This window comes from Schistocerca cancellata, unplaced genomic scaffold (assembly GCF_023864275.1).
Source record: "Schistocerca cancellata isolate TAMUIC-IGC-003103 unplaced genomic scaffold, iqSchCanc2.1 HiC_scaffold_1102, whole genome shotgun sequence".
In the NCBI taxonomy this organism is placed as follows: Eukaryota; Metazoa; Arthropoda; class Insecta; order Orthoptera; family Acrididae; genus Schistocerca; species Schistocerca cancellata.
The window spans coordinates 2,800,956-2,817,297 of record NW_026047101.1 but is presented as its reverse complement, the minus strand read 5'-3'; the positions used below and the strand labels follow the sequence as shown (position 1 = coordinate 2,817,297).

Below are 16,342 nucleotides of genomic sequence, written 5' to 3'. Positions count from 1 at the left end.
TTGCAGTGCATTCGCACCATTCCTATCCCTGTCCCTGTCCCCGTCCCGACTTGTCCCGACTTTGCTCGACTGCCGCTCGCTGCCGCTCGGGTCGTGGTCCATATGACAGCGCAAGCACGACAAACGTCTGCGGGAGGAGACGAGACGAGACGAGACGAGACGACTAAGGAATAAATTCGTGGTTACAAATCAAATTTGGAACTCTACACTCCTACACAACAATAGGCGGTGACGTATTTCAGAAATCACCTGCCGATTCGTACTGTTTTGTCGTTTTCAAAGTCTTCTTGGCAAACTTGGTTAGCACATTCTCCCTCAAACTGAGTTAATTACTGCATTTTCGTACCATTACAGTAGTTTAAAAGGCTTAAGGAAGCATCTTTGTCACAACAGAAAGGTAGTTTGAAAATTGGGCTGGCGACATAACAAAAAAAAAAAAAAAACAGGAAGGGAGCCAACAGCACCCGGGTTTCCCAGGCGGTCACCCATCCAAGTACTAGCCGGGCCCGAAGATGCTTAACTTCGGAGATCGGACGAGAACCGGTGTATTCATCATGGTATGGCCGTTGGCGCTCATCTAATGTAGGAGCACGGCAGAATTCGAGTTCGGCTTTTCTCCCAACACACATAATGTTAGTTTTCGGCCGCAATTGACGAAAGCGCTTCCTTCCGGAACCGCCAGTTCTTCGAGAACGGCGCGGGGAGGGTCGCCCGGCGTCCCAGCAGAGTGACGGCCGAATTGGCGGGCGCACCGCCGCGTGTGTGAGACGCACTGCTGCTCGTTGCACCCCCTGTCATTCGCTGGGCGCGTGCAGCCTTCGACACTAGCGGAGGACGCATCTTGTCCCTGGTGTTCAGCGGAGGGCCTGTGCGGGGTGTGACAGTGTCGTGCTGGAGGGCGCCACTGGTAGCGATGTGGGCTTCCTCGCCTCGCCTCGCCTCGCCTCACACCAGGTGTCTGCGTAGTTTGCAGTGCATTCGCACCATTCCTATCCCTGTCCCTGTCCCCGTCCCGACTTGTCCCGACTTTGCTCGACTGCCGCTCGCTGCCGCTCGGGTCGTGGTCCATATGACAGCGCAAGCACGACAAACGTCTGCGGGAGGAGACGAGACGAGACGAGACGAGACGACTAAGGAATAAATTCGTGGTTACAAATCAAATTTGGAACTCTACACTCCTACACAACAATAGGCGGTGACGTATTTCAGAAATCACCTGCCGATTCGTACTGTTTTGTCGTTTTCAAAGTCTTCTTGGCAAACTTGGTTAGCACATTCTCCCTCAAACTGAGTTAATTACTGCATTTTCGTACCATTACAGTAGTTTAAAAGGCTTAAGGAAGCATCTTTGTCACAACAGAAAGGTAGTTTGAAAATTGGGCTGGCGACATAACAAAAAAAAAAAAAAAAACAGGAAGGGAGCCAACAGCACCCGGGTTTCCCAGGCGGTCACCCATCCAAGTACTAGCCGGGCCCGAAGATGCTTAACTTCGGAGATCGGACGAGAACCGGTGTATTCATCATGGTATGGCCGTTGGCGCTCATCTAATGTAGGAGCACGGCAGAATTCGAGTTCGGCTTTTCTCCCAACACACATAATGTTAGTTTTCGGCCGCAATTGACGAAAGCGCTTCCTTCCGGAACCGCCAGTTCTTCGAGAACGGCGCGGGGAGGGTCGCCCGGCGTCCCAGCAGAGTGACGGCCGAATTGGCGGGCGCACCGCCGCGTGTGTGAGACGCACTGCTGCTCGTTGCACCCCCTGTCATTCGCTGGGCGCGTGCAGCCTTCGACACTAGCGGAGGACGCATCTTGTCCCTGGTGTTCAGCGGAGGGCCTGTGCGGGGTGTGACAGTGTCGTGCTGGAGGGCGCCACTGGTAGCGATGTGGGCTTCCTCGCCTCGCCTCGCCTCGCCTCACACCAGGTGTCTGCGTAGTTTGCAGTGCATTCGCACCATTCCTATCCCTGTCCCTGTCCCCGTCCCGACTTGTCCCGACTTTGCTCGACTGCCGCTCGCTGCCGCTCGGGTCGTGGTCCATATGACAGCGCAAGCACGACAAACGTCTGCGGGAGGAGACGAGACGAGACGAGACGAGACGACTAAGGAATAAATTCGTGGTTACAAATCAAATTTGGAACTCTACACTCCTACACAACAATAGGCGGTGACGTATTTCAGAAATCACCTGCCGATTCGTACTGTTTTGTCGTTTTCAAAGTCTTCTTGGCAAACTTGGTTAGCACATTCTCCCTCAAACTGAGTTAATTACTGCATTTTCGTACCATTACAGTAGTTTAAAAGGCTTAAGGAAGCATCTTTGTCACAACAGAAAGGTAGTTTGAAAATTGGGCTGGCGACATAACAAAAAAAAAAAAAACTGGAAGGGAGCCAACAGCACCCGGGTTTCCCAGGCGGTCACCCATCCAAGTACTAGCCGGGCCCGAAGATGCTTAACTTCGGAGATCGGACGAGAACCGGTGTATTCATCATGGTATGGCCGTTGGCGCTCATCTAATGTAGGAGCACGGCAGAATTCGAGTTCGGCTTTTCTCCCAACACACATAATGTTAGTTTTCGGCCGCAATTGACGAAAGCGCTTCCTTCCGGAACCGCCAGTTCTTCGAGAACGGCGCGGGGAGGGTCGCCCGGCGTCCCAGCAGAGTGACGGCCGAATTGGCGGGCGCACCGCCGCGTGTGTGAGACGCACTGCTGCTCGTTGCACCCCCTGTCATTCGCTGGGCGCGTGCAGCCTTCGACACTAGCGGAGGACGCATCTTGTCCCTGGTGTTCAGCGGAGGGCCTGTGCGGGGTGACAGTGTCGTGCTGGAGGGCGCCACTGGTAGCGATGTGGGCTTCCTCGCCTCGCCTCGCCTCGCCTCACACCAGGTGTCTGCGTAGTTTGCAGTGCATTCGCACCATTCCTATCCCTGTCCCTGTCCCCGTCCCGACTTGTCCCGACTTTGCTCGACTGCCGCTCGCTGCCGCTCGGGTCGTGGTCCATATGACAGCGCAAGCACGACAAACGTCTGCGGGAGGAGACGAGACGAGACGAGACGAGACGACTAAGGAATAAATTCGTGGTTACAAATCAAATTTGGAACTCTACACTCCTACACAACAATAGGCGGTGACGTATTTCAGAAATCACCTGCCGATTCGTACTGTTTTGTCGTTTTCAAAGTCTTCTTGGCAAACTTGGTTAGCACATTCTCCCTCAAACTGAGTTAATTACTGCATTTTCGTACCATTACAGTAGTTTAAAAGGCTTAAGGAAGCATCTTTGTCACAACAGAAAGGTAGTTTGAAAATTGGGCTGGCGACATAACAAAAAAAAAACAGGAAGGGAGCCAACAGCACCTTTTTTTTTTTTTTTTTTTATTTTCTTTTTTTTTTTTTATCAGAAAGGTAGTTTGAAAATTGGGCTGGCGACATAACAAAAAAAAAAAACAGGAAGGGAGCCAACAGCACCTTTTTTTTTTTTTTTTTTTTTTTATTTCCTGAAAGTTATTATGAAAAGAGGCCTGGCAGGTGTAGCGACGTAAAAATGAAAAAATGAGAAAGAGCCAACAGCACGTTTTTTTTTAAAGGTGCTGTTAACTTATCAAGAGCTCCTGATTTACGCCCTCCAAAAGTTGCCTTCATCGGCGAGGTGTGCTGGCGTGAATATATGCTGTGGGTTTCCACTACAAATATCAGAAAGGAATATGCATCCGCCAAGATAAGAAAAGAAACGCAAGGTAATCCGTCTTCCAGACTGCATGCCAAATAATAGAAACAAAAGTGGCTACTGGACGCCGTGGCAACTGGCATCGACAGTGATCTACAACAATAACAACCCGTCAAAGCAACAGTCACGTGGCATCCACGAAAAAAAAAGGAAATCCACCGCAAATAAAAGAAAGTCCGAAAGAAAACATGTCTCCGCTAACGGCTGACGGATGGTACATGGAGAATAAAACAAACGTCGACGCATAGCAATAGGAAAGAGTCCCACATTCAGACACACACCAACAGTGATAAAATGATCACCGCGACTCGGCCCCCTCAGTCGCCGCGAGAAAGGAACAAATAACAAGAAAGAAAGAAAGGAGGAACAGAAAGTAAAGCAAACATAAAAGAACTTTTGACGGACAAAGCGCCATTCACATAAATGTAGGTCATGTGTACGGTTTCGTTAATGTACGGTCCATTAGAAACACAACTTTACCAAGCCATAAAATCATTACCCAAGAAAGGAAGACCGGTGGTAAGCAAGGGTTCGTCATAAACGCCAACAGGAATATTGGCAGTAGTATCAGATAGGAAAAAGAAAAATGTCATGATTGGGTATAGAGTCGTATCAGGAAAGTGACAATTTAGTGAATGCATGGGCCAAGGCGACATGCAAAAATTTGGCAAAAATCGAGGAATAAGCCTGTCGACCAAGGGTCAAATGATGTTCCGCCCACAGGTAAGACAGAAAGTCGACGGCATCAGTCAATTTCAGGGCGAAAATACAATAAACCGTGTGTCCCAAAATCCAAAGAGTAGCATTCCGTTTGGTGGCCGGATACGCTACACACTGAGGCACGATGGCGTCCAAAGCTGTCACCTGCCGCCTGTCCACTCTGTTGATTAGACGCACCATGTCACACGCAATGTCCCAAACAACACGGAATTTCCGACACTCGAATCGGTGTTCGATAGTGTCCTCCTCAGGACACGAATCACAGACACCCGAAGGAATCAGACCGATAGAGTGCAGCTTAGCATTAGTCGGAATTGTGCGGTTGACCACTTTATACCATGTTCCGTGAACGTCAGCAGGAATAACGGCGGTGGCGAGGTTCCGCCACACCATCCGCCAGTCGTGCTGAGGTAGCCGATACTCCCATTTATTCCTGCTCGGCGATCCCCGAAGAGCGCGAATAATGTCACCGACATTGCACGCACGGACATCGCCGAGCACCAGATAGCTGTTATACACATAATACCGGCGTACGAAGTTCAACGTGGACGGAATATGACTGATCGAGACCGGAGCAATCACCGATGGCGGGCGGTACGCACGGAACAAGGCAGCCGTCGGACTGCACGGCCCCTTGTCAAGCACCACGGTAGTCCGCTTTACGAAGAGCGCCGCACACTTGTTGCGAAAGTCAACGAAACCCAGCCCCCCTTCCGCCAGACTCAAGGTACAGGTTGCCAGGGAGACCTTAAAAATGTCACCCTTCCATAGCAACCAATAGACCGCCTGTTGAAGGGCCCGTTCCAGTTGTTTCGGCACAGGTAGGACTTGTGCCAGATACCACGCTTTGGCCAAAATCTGCGTGTTAATAAGGGCCACCCGTTGACGGAGCGCCAAATTCCGAGAGGCATACAGTTTCGCAACGGCCCTAACCTTATACAGCGTGGACCGCCAATTCAGAGCTTCCATACGCTGCAGATTGTCGGTCAGAATGACACCGAGCACTGTCTGTCGTTGCTTGACACAAAACCAGTCGCCGCGAGCAGTACGCAGGCGAGGTGTAAGAGGGAGCAAAACAGTCTTCCGAGGATTCACGATAGCCCCCGTCGCCCTCTCAAAGCGCTGTAAAACACCATGCAGCCTGTTAATGTCCTCTGGCTGATCGAGGAACACGCCGAGGTCGTCGGCATACGCTCTACAGATCAGCTGATCGCCACCAATGCGAATGCCCCGGCATTCCTGGGCGATACAGCGGAGGAGCGGATCCAAAGCCAAAGCGAAGAGCGACATAGACAAGGGGCAGCCCTGGCGAACTGAGCGGCTAACAGGTATAACACGACTGGGAATTCCGTTTATTACAACCCGTGACGTGGCATTCCTTAAAATATTATACACCATCGTCGTCAGTTTAGGACCAAACCCGAAACCGACCAAGACCTGCCGCAGATAGGTGTGACTAATCCGATCGAAAGCGTTTTTGAAGTCAACCAGCATTATCGCAGCCGTCCGGAGCCTGTGACTTTTTACATATCCGATACAATCCCGGTACGCCAGAACAGCATCGAATATGTTACGGTCCCTGACAGCGCAAGTCTGATGGTCACTCACCACCTTTGGCATAACGTCCGTCAACCTGTGCGTGATACACCGCGCTATAATTTTATAGTCGGCGTTCAGCAAGGTTATAGGACGGACATTGTCGAGATTTGGTGTGGCGGTCGATTTCGGAACGAGGGCAATGCGCCCTTCTGAAAATTCCGCAGGAATAGCAACGCCGTTATGGACCTCATTCATAATGGCAATTAAAACATCACTTAAAAGACTGAAAAATTTTAAATAAAATTCCGCGGGAATCCCGTCCAGTCCAGGGGACCGGCCCCGAGGACTCCGTTTCACAGCTGTATCTAAGTCATCAAGGGTAAAAGGTTCATTTAAACTGGCTCTATCTTGTCGTGTTAACACACGTGGGACCCTCTGCAAAAAATCGCGCAGCGCCCCGGCGTCGACGTCAACCTGTCGAAAGAGCGTCTCAAAGTGCGCGTGAACTTCTCGCTCAATGGCCGCACCATCGGATGTGGACGTGCCATCTCGCTGGACCCATTTACGGATGGCCAACCGCTCGCGCCGCCGGCGCTCCCTGCTCAGGTGGTAGAGAGAGAGCGGCTCCCCTTCCACGTCACCCACCGGTTGGCTCCGCGCGATAGTCCCAACACCCTTCCGACGTAGATCATCGAGGAGCTTGGCTTTGAATTGATTAAAAACCGGTAGCAACTCAGGTGACGTCGCGACTCGCTGAGCGATATCCTTTAAACAATCCTGGTAAAAACGTGCCGTCGACCGACGCCAATGCGCCGCATCGCGGCTAAAATCGATTAAAAAACGCCGAATAGCCGGCTTGGCGACCGCCACCCACCACCCGATAGTACTGCCGCCATCTCCCTTACCACGCAAGAGCTTGCGCCACAACGCAGTAAATTGAGACGTTAGACTGGCATCGTCCAAAAGGCTACAGTTAAATTTCCAAATAGTGGGGCGCCGAGGAGGGCGCGCACGCGGCAAGAAGAGTTGACACATGTAACCGCAATGGTCTGAAAAAATAACCGGCAACACGTCCGCCTTCCGGACGTGGGCGGCGAGCGGCGAAGACACATAGATCCTGTCCAAGCGACTGTGACCGGTGGCGTAAAAGTGGGTGAAATGCGTCTTGTCCGGATGCAGCACACGCCACGTGTCGCGGAGCCGAAAACTGTCAACCAACGTACGTAATTCCTGGCACCAGTTAGGACGCGGCTCCTGATCTCGACCATCAATCACAGCATTAAAATCACCACCGATCACTAAGTCAGTATGATTACGATGGAGAAGTGGACAGAGATCCTGACCATAAAATTTATTCCGCGCTGGCTTGTCACCGGCATGAGCATACACATTGACAAAGGCAAGACCATTGACGGTACATGCTATAGCGCGGCCATTCGGCAATATTTCAATATTGCTAACATCAAATTCAGGACGGATTAAGATAGCAGTACCAGTCTGTTCGTCGGACATTATATTATCAACGACAGTAAAATCAGAAGCGTCAAGTAAAAACAACAGAGCCTGACGCGTAGCTTCCTGTAAAAATGCCACATGACAATGGGAGTCATGTAAAAAAGTGAGCAAAGCCGACAACTTGTGCGGGTTACTCAACTTGTTGACATTGATAGTTAAAATATTCCACGAACAACGCTCAGGCTCCATACACAATTAAAATACACAAGCACAAAACGCTCCTCATTTAAAAACAAACAGCAAACATGGACGGAATTTCAGCCACCAAAAAGGATAAAATTTTCTCTAAAAAGACTGAATTGATTCCCGTCAACTGGAAGAGGGAACAACAGAGAATAACAGTGATAGTTAAAATATTCCACGAACAACGCTCAGGCGCCATACACAATTAAAAGACACAAGCACAAAAAACTCCTCATAAAAAACAGACAGCAGACATTGACGGAATTTCAGCCACCAAAAGGGATAAAAAGTTCTCGAAAAAGACGGGTGTAATTCCCGTCAACTGGATTAAGGGACAACAAAGAAATCACTAAGTCTCCGCACCACCTTCCACATCCGCCGCCCAGTCAGTGGGGGGGACGGAAGTGGGGGTGGACGCGGTCCCAGAATCTGCGCCACCGGAGGCTGCCGACAAAGGATCAACGACGGGCATCTCCACGTCGGAAGAAGAGGTCGGCACACGCTCAAGGGCAGAAGGACAAACCCGACGCTGGTGGGTGTCTTCAGCCTTCCGTTTCGTCGGCAATGGCGGCGTCGCCACAGCCGAAGCTGTGTCGGTCGGCACAACGGAACCGTCACCAGTCGGCTGCTGACTTAAAACGGTGCGTAAATGTCGAACAGCGACATCACGCTTCTGATCGGCAACGCTGAGATCGTCGGGCAGCGAAGGGCGAGAAGCGGCAGGCTGTTGTGGTTGTGATTGCTGTGTCTGACGCCCGCAGCCGGAAGCCGGAGACGGCCGCCGCTCGCGGTCTGCACGTGGGTCCCGACGCGCGACACGCTGTTGTGAGTCCTGCCGACCAACCCGCGACTGCCGGGAAGCGGCGGGCGAACGGTCAACTGGAGACGGACTGCGGTCCTGTCGTGTAGACCCCCTGTCAGAGGAGGGCGACCGACCAACACTACGAGCACGTTGCCTGCTAGAACTGCGAGACGGAAGTTCATCACGCCGCGGTTTCGGAGCCACAAAAATTTCCCGCGATTCCACAACAGCAGTGTGAACAGGAGCACCGGCAGCTATGTCAACTGAGGCAGGCAACGTATCAAAAGATTCCGATACCGTAACAGGCTGCGAAACACGATCCGACACTACATCAGTCGCCGACGCGGGCATGGGGTCGGACACAGACGCAAGTGAAACACGTGGTAAAGACAAACTTTCGTCAGCCTGCACGGTAGCCGTAGCAGGCGCGGAAACAGCAGACACAGAAGCAAGGTCACAATCGGGAGTGGACACATCCATGGCAACCGCGGCGTCAGCTAGGTTAGCATCGGCCACGCGGCGCGCGGGTGCGGGGGGGGCTGTACCTAAGACCGTAGCAGCGACAGAGGCAAAGCTGTCCCCGCGCAAACCGTCATCGATCGGTAATTGAACAGGCCGTTTACGTTTAGGACAGTCCTGCCGGTAATGACCAACGCCACTACAAAATGAACAAGTTTGAGGCTGTCCACTATAAGTCACAAACGCACGGTGGCCGTTAACCAGAATAAAGGACGGAATGTGTTGTCTGACAACCATTTTCACACTCCGCACACCGTTTTCGACTTGAAACAAATATGCGGAGGACCACTTTTCCTTAAACACTGACAAAACGGTACCGTACGGACGCAAATAACGTGAAATAGTATCATTCCGTATTTCAAAAGGCAAGTTAAAGATACGAATTTGCCTAACGCCAAAGCCGGCGTGCGACACAGTCACATTACTAATTTTACCGTCAAGATGTCGAAATTTACGCACGCCGTCATTGACAGACACAACAGTATCACACATATCAGGAGATCTCAATTTCAAAAACACCGAATTAAGGAACGTATCAAACTGTATGCCAAGAACGTCATCATGCCGTAACATCAAGTCCTCTAATATCCAACGGTGAATTTCGAATGCCGATGGTTTATCAACGGATCGATCAAACTCACATTGTACGTTATTCTGTCTTTCCTCACTATCATCGTATATCATTTCCATTACTTACAGTCAGGTATAAACACAAGCCACGAGGCAGAGGAAGCAGACGACACGCGAGGCGCCGCCGGCCAAGTCGCACACGGAAGTACTGCTCGCTCGGCACCGAGGTGTTGCCAGGCGGGCAGCCAGCCAAGTACTAGCCGGGCCCGAAGATGCTTAACTTCGGAGATCGGACGAGAACCGGTGTATTCATCATGGTATGGCCGTTGGCGCTCATCTAATGTAGGAGCACGGCAGAATTCGAGTTCGGCTTTTCTCCCAACACACATAATGTTAGTTTTCGGCCGCAATTGACGAAAGCGCTTCCTTCCGGAACCGCCAGTTCTTCGAGAACGGCGCGGGGAGGGTCGCCCGGCGTCCCAGCAGAGTGACGGCCGAATTGGCGGGCGCACCGCCGCGTGTGTGAGACGCACTGCTGCTCGTTGCACCCCCTGTCATTCGCTGGGCGCGTGCAGCCTTCGACACTAGCGGAGGACGCATCTTGTCCCTGGTGTTCAGCGGAGGGCCTGTGCGGGGTGACAGTGTCGTGCTGGAGGGCGCCACTGGTAGCGATGTGGGCTTCCTCGCCTCGCCTCGCCTCGCCTCACACCAGGTGTCTGCGTAGTTTGCAGTGCATTCGCACCATTCCTATCCCTGTCCCTGTCCCCGTCCCGACTTGTCCCGACTTTGCTCGACTGCCGCTCGCTGCCGCTCGGGTCGTGGTCCATATGACAGCGCAAGCACGACAAACGTCTGCGGGAGGAGACGAGACGAGACGAGACGAGACGACTAAGGAATAAATTCGTGGTTACAAATCAAATTTGGAACTCTACACTCCTACACAACAATAGGCGGTGACGTATTTCAGAAATCACCTGCCGATTCGTACTGTTTTGTCGTTTTCAAAGTCTTCTTGGCAAACTTGGTTAGCACATTCTCCCTCAAACTGAGTTAATTACTGCATTTTCGTACCATTACAGTAGTTTAAAAGGCTTAAGGAAGCATCTTTGTCACAACAGAAAGGTAGTTTGAAAATTGGGCTGGCGACATAACAAAAAAAAAAAAAAAACAGGAAGGGAGCCAACAGCACCCGGGTTTCCCAGGCGGTCACCCATCCAAGTACTAGCCGGGCCCGAAGATGCTTAACTTCGGAGATCGGACGAGAACCGGTGTATTCATCATGGTATGGCCGTTGGCGCTCATCTAATGTAGGAGCACGGCAGAATTCGAGTTCGGCTTTTCTCCCAACACACATAATGTTAGTTTTCGGCCGCAATTGACGAAAGCGCTTCCTTCCGGAACCGCCAGTTCTTCGAGAACGGCGCGGGGAGGGTCGCCCGGCGTCCCAGCAGAGTGACGGCCGAATTGGCGGGCGCACCGCCGCGTGTGTGAGACGCACTGCTGCTCGTTGCACCCCCTGTCATTCGCTGGGCGCGTGCAGCCTTCGACACTAGCGGAGGACGCATCTTGTCCCTGGTGTTCAGCGGAGGGCCTGTGCGGGGTGACAGTGTCGTGCTGGAGGGCGCCACTGGTAGCGATGTGGGCTTCCTCGCCTCGCCTCGCCTCGCCTCACACCAGGTGTCTGCGTAGTTTGCAGTGCATTCGCACCATTCCTATCCCTGTCCCTGTCCCCGTCCCGACTTGTCCCGACTTTGCTCGACTGCCGCTCGCTGCCGCTCGGGTCGTGGTCCATATGACAGCGCAAGCACGACAAACGTCTGCGGGAGGAGACGAGACGAGACGAGACGAGACGACTAAGGAATAAATTCGTGGTTACAAATCAAATTTGGAACTCTACACTCCTACACAACAATAGGCGGTGACGTATTTCAGAAATCACCTGCCGATTCGTACTGTTTTGTCGTTTTCAAAGTCTTCTTGGCAAACTTGGTTAGCACATTCTCCCTCAAACTGAGTTAATTACTGCATTTTCGTACCATTACAGTAGTTTAAAAGGCTTAAGGAAGCATCTTTGTCACAACAGAAAGGTAGTTTGAAAATTGGGCTGGCGACATAACAAAAAAAAAAAAAACCGGAAGGGAGCCAACAGCACCCGGGTTTCCCAGGCGGTCACCCATCCAAGTACTAGCCGGGCCCGAAGATGCTTAACTTCGGAGATCGGACGAGAACCGGTGTATTCATCATGGTATGGCCGTTGGCGCTCATCTAATGTAGGAGCACGGCAGAATTCGAGTTCGGCTTTTCTCCCAACACACATAATGTTAGTTTTCGGCCGCAATTGACGAAAGCGCTTCCTTCCGGAACCGCCAGTTCTTCGAGAACGGCGCGGGGAGGGTCGCCCGGCGTCCCAGCAGAGTGACGGCCGAATTGGCGGGCGCACCGCCGCGTGTGTGAGACGCACTGCTGCTCGTTGCACCCCCTGTCATTCGCTGGGCGCGTGCAGCCTTCGACACTAGCGGAGGACGCATCTTGTCCCTGGTGTTCAGCGGAGGGCCTGTGCGGGGTGTGACAGTGTCGTGCTGGAGGGCGCCACTGGTAGCGATGTGGGCTTCCTCGCCTCGCCTCGCCTCGCCTCACACCAGGTGTCTGCGTAGTTTGCAGTGCATTCGCACCATTCCTATCCCTGTCCCTGTCCCCGTCCCGACTTGTCCCGACTTTGCTCGACTGCCGCTCGCTGCCGCTCGGGTCGTGGTCCATATGACAGCGCAAGCACGACAAACGTCTGCGGGAGGAGACGAGACGAGACGAGACGAGACGACTAAGGAATAAATTCGTGGTTACAAATCAAATTTGGAACTCTACACTCCTACACAACAATAGGCGGTGACGTATTTCAGAAATCACCTGCCGATTCGTACTGTTTTGTCGTTTTCAAAGTCTTCTTGGCAAACTTGGTTAGCACATTCTCCCTCAAACTGAGTTAATTACTGCATTTTCGTACCATTACAGTAGTTTAAAAGGCTTAAGGAAGCATCTTTGTCACAACAGAAAGGTAGTTTGAAAATTGGGCTGGCGACATAACAAAAAAAAAAAAAAAAACAGGAAGGGAGCCAACAGCACCCGGGTTTCCCAGGCGGTCACCCATCCAAGTAGTAGCCGGGCCCGAAGATGCTTAACTTCGGAGATCGGACGAGAACCGGTGTATTCATCATGGTATGGCCGTTGGCGCTCATCTAATGTAGGAGCACGGCAGAATTCGAGTTCGGCTTTTCTCCCAACACACATAATGTTAGTTTTCGGCCGCAATTGACGAAAGCGCTTCCTTCCGGAACCGCCAGTTCTTCGAGAACGGCGCGGGGAGGGTCGCCCGGCGTCCCAGCAGAGTGACGGCCGAATTGGCGGGCGCACCGCCGCGTGTGTGAGACGCACTGCTGCTCGTTGCACCCCCTGTCATTCGCTGGGCGCGTGCAGCCTTCGACACTAGCGGAGGACGCATCTTGTCCCTGGTGTTCAGCGGAGGGCCTGTGCGGGGTGACAGTGTCGTGCTGGAGGGCGCCACTGGTAGCGATGTGGGCTTCCTCGCCTCGCCTCGCCTCGCCTCACACCAGGTGTCTGCGTAGTTTGCAGTGCATTCGCACCATTCCTATCCCTGTCCCTGTCCCCGTCCCGACTTGTCCCGACTTTGCTCGACTGCCGCTCGCTGCCGCTCGGGTCGTGGTCCATATGACAGCGCAAGCACGACAAACGTCTGCGGGAGGAGACGAGACGAGACGAGACGAGACGACTAAGGAATAAATTCGTGGTTACAAATCAAATTTGGAACTCTACACTCCTACACAACAATAGGCGGTGACGTATTTCAGAAATCACCTGCCGATTCGTACTGTTTTGTCGTTTTCAAAGTCTTCTTGGCAAACTTGGTTAGCACATTCTCCCTCAAACTGAGTTAATTACTGCATTTTCGTACCATTACAGTAGTTTAAAAGGCTTAAGGAAGCATCTTTGTCACAACAGAAAGGTAGTTTGAAAATTGGGCTGGCGACATAACAAAAAAAAAAAAAACCGGAAGGGAGCCAACAGCACCCGGGTTTCCCAGGCGGTCACCCATCCAAGTACTAGCCGGGCCCGAAGATGCTTAACTTCGGAGATCGGACGAGAACCGGTGTATTCATCATGGTATGGCCGTTGGCGCTCATCTAATGTAGGAGCACGGCAGAATTCGAGTTCGGCTTTTCTCCCAACACACATAATGTTAGTTTTCGGCCGCAATTGACGAAAGCGCTTCCTTCCGGAACCGCCAGTTCTTCGAGAACGGCGCGGGGAGGGTCGCCCGGCGTCCCAGCAGAGTGACGGCCGAATTGGCGGGCGCACCGCCGCGTGTGTGAGACGCACTGCTGCTCGTTGCACCCCCTGTCATTCGCTGGGCGCGTGCAGCCTTCGACACTAGCGGAGGACGCATCTTGTCCCTGGTGTTCAGCGGAGGGCCTGTGCGGGGTGTGACAGTGTCGTGCTGGAGGGCGCCACTGGTAGCGATGTGGGCTTCCTCGCCTCGCCTCGCCTCGCCTCACACCAGGTGTCTGCGTAGTTTGCAGTGCATTCGCACCATTCCTATCCCTGTCCCTGTCCCCGTCCCGACTTGTCCCGACTTTGCTCGACTGCCGCTCGCTGCCGCTCGGGTCGTGGTCCATATGACAGCGCAAGCACGACAAACGTCTGCGGGAGGAGACGAGACGAGACGAGACGAGACGACTAAGGAATAAATTCGTGGTTACAAATCAAATTTGGAACTCTACACTCCTACACAACAATAGGCGGTGACGTATTTCAGAAATCACCTGCCGATTCGTACTGTTTTGTCGTTTTCAAAGTCTTCTTGGCAAACTTGGTTAGCACATTCTCCCTCAAACTGAGTTAATTACTGCATTTTCGTACCATTACAGTAGTTTAAAAGGCTTAAGGAAGCATCTTTGTCACAACAGAAAGGTAGTTTGAAAATTGGGCTGGCGACATAACAAAAAAAAAAAAAAAAACAGGAAGGGAGCCAACAGCACCCGGGTTTCCCAGGCGGTCACCCATCCAAGTAGTAGCCGGGCCCGAAGATGCTTAACTTCGGAGATCGGACGAGAACCGGTGTATTCATCATGGTATGGCCGTTGGCGCTCATCTAATGTAGGAGCACGGCAGAATTCGAGTTCGGCTTTTCTCCCAACACACATAATGTTAGTTTTCGGCCGCAATTGACGAAAGCGCTTCCTTCCGGAACCGCCAGTTCTTCGAGAACGGCGCGGGGAGGGTCGCCCGGCGTCCCAGCAGAGTGACGGCCGAATTGGCGGGCGCACCGCCGCGTGTGTGAGACGCACTGCTGCTCGTTGCACCCCCTGTCATTCGCTGGGCGCGTGCAGCCTTCGACACTAGCGGAGGACGCATCTTGTCCCTGGTGTTCAGCGGAGGGCCTGTGCGGGGTGTGACAGTGTCGTGCTGGAGGGCGCCACTGGTAGCGATGTGGGCTTCGTCGCCTCGCCTCGCCTCGCCTCACACCAGGTGTCTGCGTAGTTTGCAGTGCATTCGCACCATTCCTATCCCTGTCCCTGTCCCCGTCCCGACTTGTCCCGACTTTGCTCGACTGCCGCTCGCTGCCGCTCGGGTCGTGGTCCATATGACAGCGCAAGCACGACAAACGTCTGCGGGAGGAGACGAGACGAGACGAGACGAGACGACTAAGGAATAAATTCGTGGTTACAAATCAAATTTGGAACTCTACACTCCTACACAACAATAGGCGGTGACGTATTTCAGAAATCACCTGCCGATTCGTACTGTTTTGTCGTTTTCAAAGTCTTCTTGGCAAACTTGGTTAGCACATTCTCCCTCAAACTGAGTTAATTACTGCATTTTCGTACCATTACAGTAGTTTAAAAGGCTTAAGGAAGCATCTTTGTCACAACAGAAAGGTAGTTTGAAAATTGGGCTGGCGACATAACAAAAAAAAAAAAAACCGGAAGGGAGCCAACAGCACCCGGGTTTCCCAGGCGGTCACCCATCCAAGTACTAGCCGGGCCCGAAGATGCTTAACTTCGGAGATCGGACGAGAACCGGTGTATTCATCATGGTATGGCCGTTGGCGCTCATCTAATGTAGGAGCACGGCAGAATTCGAGTTCGGCTTTTCTCCCAACACACATAATGTTAGTTTTCGGCCGCAATTGACGAAAGCGCTTCCTTCCGGAACCGCCAGTTCTTCGAGAACGGCGCGGGGAGGGTCGCCCGGCGTCCCAGCAGAGTGACGGCCGAATTGGCGGGCGCACCGCCGCGTGTGTGAGACGCACTGCTGCTCGTTGCACCCCCTGTCATTCGCTGGGCGCGTGCAGCCTTCGACACTAGCGGAGGACGCATCTTGTCCCTGGTGTTCAGCGGAGGGCCTGTGCGGGGTGTGACAGTGTCGTGCTGGAGGGCGCCACTGGTAGCGATGTGGGCTTCCTCGCCTCGCCTCGCCTCGCCTCACACCAGGTGTCTGCGTAGTTTGCAGTGCATTCGCACCATTCCTATCCCTGTCCCTGTCCCCGTCCCGACTTGTCCCGACTTTGCTCGACTGCCGCTCGCTGCCGCTCGGGTCGTGGTCCATATGACAGCGCAAGCACGACAAACGTCTGCGGGAGGAGACGAGACGAGACGAGACGAGACGACTAAGGAATAAATTCGTGGTTACAAATCAAATTTGGAACTCTACACTCCTACACAACAATAGGCGGTGACGTATTTCAGAAATCAC

At 52.7% G+C, this 16,342-nt stretch overlaps 9 non-coding genes and 1 pseudogene across 9 annotated transcripts; all 10 read right to left on the bottom strand.

Moving 5' to 3' along the window:
- Nucleotides 1–452: 452 nt before the first annotated feature.
- Nucleotides 453–571, bottom strand: LOC126156065 (5S ribosomal RNA). The gene has a single exon (XR_007533479.1). It is a non-coding gene; the product is annotated as a 5S ribosomal RNA (ribosomal RNA).
- Nucleotides 572–1,420: 849 nt separating this feature from the next.
- On the bottom strand, nt 1,421–1,539 carry LOC126156064 (5S ribosomal RNA). Its single transcript, XR_007533478.1, has one exon. It is a non-coding gene; the product is annotated as a 5S ribosomal RNA (ribosomal RNA).
- Nucleotides 1,540–2,385: 846 nt separating this feature from the next.
- On the bottom strand, nt 2,386–2,504 carry LOC126156063 (5S ribosomal RNA). The gene has a single exon (XR_007533477.1). It is a non-coding gene; the product is annotated as a 5S ribosomal RNA (ribosomal RNA).
- Nucleotides 2,505–9,787: 7,283 nt separating this feature from the next.
- On the bottom strand, nt 9,788–9,905 carry LOC126156163 (5S ribosomal RNA; annotated as a pseudogene).
- Nucleotides 9,906–10,751: 846 nt separating this feature from the next.
- Nucleotides 10,752–10,870, bottom strand: LOC126156062 (5S ribosomal RNA). The gene has a single exon (XR_007533476.1). It is a non-coding gene; the product is annotated as a 5S ribosomal RNA (ribosomal RNA).
- An 844-nt stretch (nt 10,871–11,714) lies between these two features.
- Nucleotides 11,715–11,833, bottom strand: LOC126156061 (5S ribosomal RNA). Its single transcript, XR_007533475.1, has one exon. It is a non-coding gene; the product is annotated as a 5S ribosomal RNA (ribosomal RNA).
- Nucleotides 11,834–12,682: 849 nt separating this feature from the next.
- Nucleotides 12,683–12,801, bottom strand: LOC126156130 (5S ribosomal RNA). Its single transcript, XR_007533539.1, has one exon. It is a non-coding gene; the product is annotated as a 5S ribosomal RNA (ribosomal RNA).
- An 844-nt stretch (nt 12,802–13,645) lies between these two features.
- LOC126156060 (5S ribosomal RNA) lies at nt 13,646–13,764 on the bottom strand. Its single transcript, XR_007533474.1, has one exon. It is a non-coding gene; the product is annotated as a 5S ribosomal RNA (ribosomal RNA).
- Nucleotides 13,765–14,613: 849 nt separating this feature from the next.
- Nucleotides 14,614–14,732, bottom strand: LOC126156128 (5S ribosomal RNA). Its single transcript, XR_007533537.1, has one exon. It is a non-coding gene; the product is annotated as a 5S ribosomal RNA (ribosomal RNA).
- An 846-nt stretch (nt 14,733–15,578) lies between these two features.
- Nucleotides 15,579–15,697, bottom strand: LOC126156059 (5S ribosomal RNA). Its single transcript, XR_007533473.1, has one exon. It is a non-coding gene; the product is annotated as a 5S ribosomal RNA (ribosomal RNA).
- Between the last annotated feature and the right edge of the window lie 645 nt (nt 15,698–16,342).